The 7836-nt window shown below is 34.1% G+C and overlaps 1 long non-coding RNA gene across 1 annotated transcript; it reads left to right on the top strand.

Annotated features, from left to right (window-relative positions):
- Positions 1–6290: 6290 nt before the first annotated feature.
- On the top strand, positions 6291–7319 carry LOC130732364 (uncharacterized). Its single transcript, XR_009017020.1, has 2 exons — positions 6291–6429; positions 6568–7319. It is a non-coding gene; the product is annotated as an uncharacterized LOC130732364 (long non-coding RNA).
- The last annotated feature ends 517 nt before the right edge of the window (positions 7320–7836 follow it).

The raw sequence follows: 7836 nt of genomic DNA, 5'->3' as shown, positions 1-7836 counted from the left end.
TCTCAATGATAATCTTAGATAATGAGTTTGATTAATTAGTTTTTGGTGTATTTAGATGAATATTTAATGTTTTCACATTTTGTTGAAATTATTTTTACTGATGTGTATTTAACGTTTTTTACTATAGTTAGTGATGTATTTTGATATCTATCTATCTATTTATAATATAATAATTCTCAAGTGCGCATTGTTGCGTTGACATGTCATCATCTTCCTATTATCTAATTCTTCCACATCAGCTTTTAATCTTACGTGGCAAGCTCAAACAATTTCTTTATATCAATATTTCCAAATGTCCTTTTATCTTCTCAAACCTCCATCCCATTTTTCTTACGACACTAAATGCTATCATTATACACAACATTATATTGGTAGCTTTTGAAACCTATTAAACACTTAACGTTTTGAAACCTATTGAAACATTATATTTCAAGACTCAGATTAATCCACTTTTCGATTGCAACTATTTAACAGAATTTTCTGAATCAGCTAACCAACTCAATTAGCTAACTATAATGATACCAAAGCACGATTTTTTGTATATTTTATTAACAATTATTTCAATTTTTTTGAATTAATCGATTGTTTTTTGTCTCCCACGGTTACATTCTAATAGTTGGTGAGGGTAATAGTCTTCGTATTATCTTACTTTCAAACGTATATATAGTTATGTCCTGCAACAGTTACTTTTAAGATATTAACTTGTGATTATGATTAGAACGCTGGCATTTCATAACAGCTATTATACTAATTAATATTGAGTAAATATCACATTGAATTATTAGTGTTTTAGATTTTTTTTTTTGGGGTAAGCATTAGTGTTTTAGATACTTACTCCATACTTATTTTGTGTCGTAGAGTCTTTGCTTGACAGGGATATATATATGTCGAGCACTTAACTTGGTATAGATGGTGTTTTTGGTAATCAAACAAAATAAAGCTTCTTCTATTGATTCCTAATCAATTGGATCCAAGAGTTTTGATGTATTTTGGGGAGTTATCACATCTTGAGCAAATATACTTTTGAAGACAGAGTGATGTGATACGCCCCAAGCTTTTGCGGTTATTTTTGTAATATTTAGTTTGAGATCATAGTAATTTTATTGTGTTCCCAATGCAATATTTGCAACACAACTTGTAAGCTGGAAACACATTTACACAATGCACACAACACACATAATGATGACAAATGAGTTCCATCATGCATGTTGATGCTTCATTGCTTCTCTTTATTCTTCTCAATTCTCCAGGGTTGCTGTCTTGCTGATTCTGTTGGGCAGGATTATGGGAAGTGTAAATTTATTTTTGAACCAAAGATAGGGTTCGTATAGTTAATGGTCAAGAGGTGTGTGTGCCACTTGTAGAATATTTAAAAAAATTAGAGTTGTGATACGATATTATACTCTATTTGTCTTCCATCTCAATTTCATTCGCTTTTTCTTTCTTTCTATTATCTTTTATCTTCCTATCACATCATCTATTATATTTCATTTTTCTTTTATCTATTTTTATCTTTTTCATAAAAGTGTAAATGTAAAGGTGTGACTAGATTATCATTTAAAAAACTATAAGGTGGCTGCAGTGTTGCCACTTTAATTTAGCAAAGTTTTTTATTCCTATTCCTGATTTTTCCAACTCAACCATGGACCCATAGTACTAGGTGTAAGTTCTACCATTATCTTTTATTATGTATCACAAAATTAAGCTAAAGAAAAAGTATTACCCATCGCGCAATGCGCGGGTCTAAGTCTAGTTGAATATGAACTTAAATATGAATGTAAACTTTGGATAAGTATTAGCATTTTATTTAAATTTTCAGGGTTTGAAAATACTAAAATAATTTTTTTTAAAACAAAGGAGAAATATATTCTTGAGACATTAGAGGAATATATTCACCTCTAAAATAAATAAGATCGGTCGCAAATAGAGGGACAAATCTATATCTATACTATATATAAATGGAGAGTTTTTGCAGCCTTGGGGTCAATTTAGTAACTCAACTATTCATTGCACATGAGTGATAATTTAAGCATGGGTAATTAAGTAAATTTGATATAATTAATCAAGATAAAGTCTTGGCCGTTGGATGCTGGCCTTCTGTATCCTTATGGGGCGTTTCAAATGTTTGCAGTTTCATCTACATTGTGCGTTAAGTTTTGGCCTTCTGGATTCTTTCAAACTAGCGGTTTCATCTCAGTGGAGACACGCATTGAAATTTAGATGGTGAATCAAGGCAAGATTTTCCCCTTTATAGGGGGGTTTCTAAATCCCCAGGTTCATCACACTTCCGTTATTCCGTTTCATTCCATACGTTTTGCCGATTCATTCCTCTTTGCATCTGTGGCCGCTCAGATTAGGTCTCTCTTCAGTTAAAACCCCAATTTGTTGTTCCTCACGCTGAGGTCACAGAGGACCTCTACATCTCCTCCCTGGCTCTGCCGTTAGCATCCGGATAACTCAAATGAAGGGCTCGATGCGCAACTTTAGTTGGTTGGTCTTTCTCTCTTAACATGGTTTTCCTCATGCCTTTGATTATATTATTTTCTTCAACATTTGGTTTTGTTGGTCTTTCTTTCATTTATATTTCTGGGTATGTTTATCAATGCTTGGATTTATTACTTTTTTGTTAACTTCAATTGGCATCGTCCATGAATTCTGCAGCAGACCAACCCACGGTGGAGAGGAGCATTCACGCGAGCCCTATGCAGCAGCTTCGGTGGCACCGACCTTACTATGTAATTGAGGGTCTCATCTTCTCTTTCAACTTTGGGTTTCCTACCGTTCTGCTTTGTAGATACCGAATTTGAAGGACTTCGATTCATCTGAATTGCCGCCCATGCTCGCATTTTTGGGGTTAGAATTGAATGAATGTTTCATGCATTTGTGTTTTTCTTTTTTCCATGCGGGTTTCTTCTAGGCAATTTGATATCTTACCATCATGTTGTCTTTTTCCTTTGAATTCTTCACAATTTTGTTAGGAGGACATGCCTATTGCAGATGAAATATTTGGTCCTGTGATGGCACTGATGAAATTTAAGTAAGTTAATACTTTTATAATTAGTTTTTTCATGTCATCCTACCATTCTTTCTCTATCAGATAAATATGCAGCTGTTAATGGATACTAAATTTGAGTGTGATATATATGTGTGTGTGAACAACATGACCATTCAAGGAGCAATTAAAAGTGCTAATAACACCAAATATGGCTTAACAACATGCATTGTGACCAAGAGCCTAGACATAGCAAACACTGTGTCAAGTCGATTCACGCGGGCATTATTTGGATCAATTGTTATTTTGCCTTTGGGAGAGATTTTGGAATGGAAGCTCTCTACAAGTACTTGCAAGTTAAATCTGTTGTAAGTTGTAATACTTATTTACAATCCTTCTTTGCTTTAAATCAACATCTTTTGTGTTGTTGGTGTATCTGGCTCCATCATAGTGCGATCTTATAACGATTTGAGGGTAATAATATGGATTTTTTATTGGTTTCCATTGTTAGCACATGTTTATTTGATAACCTTAGTTTGTTCTTAACAGGCACCTTCTGACTCCTTTTCTCACGTAGGTGTTTGTGGAGACCATTCTTGCTTCAAATCTGCTACTCAACATTGTGTTATTCCGAAAGGTCCGCATCTTTCTCTGTTGTTGATTTTCTTTGGTTAATATCCCCGTGCATCACCTTTGAGTTACATAGGAGCTGATTGATAAGTGTCATTTTTACGTATATTTGAATTCATTTTAGACACTTATCTTAAGTGATTCATGAGAAATCCTTATTAGTTCTCCTCATCTTGATTGGAATTTGTTATTTGATTGAGAATTAAGCTCAAATGTGTTTTATGATTGATTATATTCTCAAATTTTGATGTAGGGTCTAAGTTCTCAAGGAAAAATGTATATTTTCATGAGACTTGAAGAATTTTTGGATCATCAAGGTGCCCAGCGCTTGTAAAAGTATAAAGTAGGGGAGGACAGTAGCTGTGGAAATAATCTCTTTAGGAAATTTCTTATCACAATAGCGACGGAAATAAAAAGAGGGAAATTAACTTTCACACACTTCATTCAACTAGTGATTTAGTGACGGACTTTCAATTGCTTTGCGACAGATTTTTCCGTGTCAAATGTCCATGGATTACCAAATCTCTTGCTACTATTTTGCGACGACACGTTTTGCCATAGTCGATCCCGTCACTAAATTGAGCCAGGGATTACTCCCCTCTCTGATTTATTTTTTCTATTAGACTTGTTTCAGGCAAACTTTATCGCTTCCCTCGATCTAAATGTTGGTAAACCCACAAATATTTCATAAGTACCCTTGTATTCTTATAATTTGGGGGGTTATTATATATGCAGAGTAGTAAGGGAGGAGGGTCTTTTCAAGCCTTGGACACTCACAATGGGAAGCTATTGTGTGGGTGTGAATTGTGATGACGTTCATACATGTGAGATAATCTTGGAAAATGATGCTCTTGACTTAGGATGGTTTTTGTAACATACTGTTGGGAATCTTGGAGACCACCAATAGTCTTTTGTGATTTTGTACTCTTTTTCCTTCCATGGTTTTTATCCCTAAGGGGTTTTTCCTTAGAAGGTTTTAATGAGGCATTATCCTTTTAGTTTATTCTTCAAGATTGCGGGGTCTTTTTAGAAGAGGAGATTTGACATCATTATTGAACTCTTTTTATTTATAATTTTACATTATTCTTTTTCTTATCTTCTGAACCTCTCTTTTGTATTGAGTTGAAGTACCCCTTGTACTTCCATTCAATATATTATTCATGGCTTATAAAAAAAAATGTGAGATAAAGCAATTAACTTCAACTCATGGGGCATTTAATTAAATTATAAACACGTACAGAATTAAGGTAATGTATAATTAGTGCTAACAAATTATGCTTCAGTCTGGATAACTTCAAAAGCTTGCTCATCACCATCATAGAAAGCATTGTAAGACTAGTTACAATGGTGTTGAAATGGGGGAGTTGATTGTTGAAAGTGGTTGTAGTGGTGTTTAATTGTAGTGTTGAAAGTTGAAATGGAGAGAGAAGTGTTGAATAATTTCAACACTTGTTTAAACTGGTTCCGGAGCCACGTGGCACGCCCTGGTTGGTGACCGTCAGGCGCGTGCCACACACACGCCGACAAGGCGCGTAACGCTGCAGGCTTGGCAGCGTGGGGTCCGAGTGCAGGCGGTAGTGGGACGCGTGGCACGCGTCGGTTGGGCACTGACAGGCGCGTGCCACGCACACGTCAGAGGAGAGAGAGAGTGCAACGGCTAGGACGCGTGTCAGCGTCTGATTGGTCCGGGCGATTTTCATTTATCCTAATCTTTCAAACTCAATTATTTCATAAAAAAAAAAATTTAAAAAAATTACCAAAATTCATGATTTTTTTTTCTTTATAAATAGAGACTTGGTTCGTTTGATTTGGACACAGAAAAAAAAAACAAGTTTTCCATCATCTTATTCATCTTATTTATCTTTCTATTATCCTCTTTGCTTTGAAATGGATCCCAACAATAGCCATCTCAACACCCAGAATTCTTCCAACCAAAATCCCAACTATTATCAACATCCAAATCAGTTTTCCAACCACCAAAATCCCAACAATTATCAACATCCAAATCAAAATCCCAACTACTACCCAAATCCCAACAGTTATCAACATCCAAGTCAATTTTCCCACTACCAAAATCCGAACAATTATCAAGATCCAAATCATCCAACCACCAAAATCCCAACCATTTTCAAGATCCAAATCAATTGTGTGTTGTGTGTTTAGTTTGCTGTCTTGCATTTTAATTACGTTATTTGTGTGTTAAGTTAAGAAAATTAAATAAATTATTGTGTGCTTAGTTTGTTGTCTTGCATTTTAATTTGCGTTAAAAAAATATTACGTTAATTTAATTTAATTTAAAATAAAAAAAAACATTAAATTAAATTAAATCGATAATCGTTTATTTAATTTAATTTTTATCGAAAATTTTAAATTTATGAAATCATAAAAAGAAAAATATAAAATTAAATCAAAATATAAAATAAAAAAAGTGGTGGGGTAGGGGGTAGGGTGTTGAATGAAAAACCATTGGAGTGGGTAAAAGTTGAATGAAGTGTTGAACTGGAGAGAGAAGATGATGTGGAGTGTTGGGAAGAGAAAAAGTGGAGTGTTGAGGGTGTTGAATGTTAAAACCATTGTAGATAGCCTAACAAGGACAACAGAGCCTCTGAAAACGTGACAGCCATTAATTTGTTGTTAACTTTCAATCATTTATATCATTATTGCTTACCATTGGCATTGTATCATACTCTTCAACTTTAAAAGAGTTTCCTTAACTTTTTGTATCATTGTATAGGGTTTGTCTAATATGCACAAGTTTTTTCTTGTGGAACAACAAACCCCTTTTAACCCACTATAAGGGTTTCCAGGTATTTCCATTTTTCAGTTTCATAATATAATTTTCTTTTTACTTTTGGCCCACTATTATGTGTAATATGCTGGGATGACCCCATATATACTTTGGGTTACTAACTTAGGCCCCTTATTTCTTTCTCCATGCCTCCAAGTCCAAGGTCTCTTCACCCATCACCGCTTCTCCATGCCTCTAAGGTCCCTCCTGTGAGTCCACTGTCCTCACCCATCACCACGCCTCAAGCGACGCCAGCGTTTGCAAATCGTAAGCAGATTGCATATCAAGAACCAAGAAAGAAGCAAATTGCAAATCGTAACAGAGTAAATCAGAAACCAGGAACCACTCAAAAGTCGTGATGATCGAATTTGGAATTAGTTGAAGTAAGATCGAAGAAGGTGAATCAGGAATAAGAACCAGTCACAAGTCGTGAATCTGAAACAGGTTGATGCAAGATCAAAATTACACATTTATTTTACAGGGATTTATAACCGTAAACGTTTTTCTTTTTTCTCTTTTTAAGCATCTACGTCGCTGTCAGAACAGCTGGAGCCAAATATGGGGACTTTTATTCTTTTTCTTCCTTTCGATCCCGTTAAAGGGATACGGTAATTAAGAAGTCACAATCAAGGACCCCAAAGCCATCCACTAGTATGTCACGCTTTGAATTCATCTTCTTTCTTTATGGGAAGCGACTAGTCAAAGTCCCCACCCCACATGTGTCATGTGGAAATTTCAGCTACGGCACAAAATATCTTCCATTATTGGGTGTACCATTCTGATGAAAAGCTAAAGTATTTTTTGTCAAAAGTGTGAGATGATAAAAGCAATAAGTGTGACCCAACTCATTTTTTCTGCACATTCATTGTCATATAGGATTTAAAGTATATATAAGATTTTCGGTGCAAATTTCCTTTCAGTTGGAATCTGATTTTATTTTTTATTTAACTACAATACCTAATATATTTAATTATTTATGTTATTTATTTTCGCATAATATTTAATTTAATTTAATTATTAACTCAATACAACATAAACATAATGCATATGTAAAAAATATAATATAATTAAATTTCATCATGATAGATAGAAAATATATGACTAAAATTCAACGCTCCTTGTTTTGTTAATGAAAGTGGTGATTCTTCACTTCAGTTTCTTTTTCTCCTTATTTTCACTTGAATTCTGATATTGAATGAGTGAAAAATAAAGATTATTTTATTTAAGATTTTACTTTTGAAGGTTGTTGAGCTAAAATCATCTCTAATATAAGGTTGCTAGTTGGGTTGCTTAACAATAAGTCAATAATGTTATTTGGCTCGAAAGCAAATAGCCAACAAAAGTACGAATGACGTGGATTCATTTATTTTAAATTAATATATCTATTTTTTTTCAAAAAAAAAGGCTAAAATTAGGAGGCATAATA

Source organism: Lotus japonicus, chromosome 1 (assembly GCF_012489685.1).
Source record: "Lotus japonicus ecotype B-129 chromosome 1, LjGifu_v1.2".
Taxonomy (NCBI): Eukaryota; Viridiplantae; Streptophyta; class Magnoliopsida; order Fabales; family Fabaceae; genus Lotus; species Lotus japonicus.
Note: the sequence above shows the minus strand (reverse complement) of the source record. Positions and strands in the feature narration are given on the sequence as shown.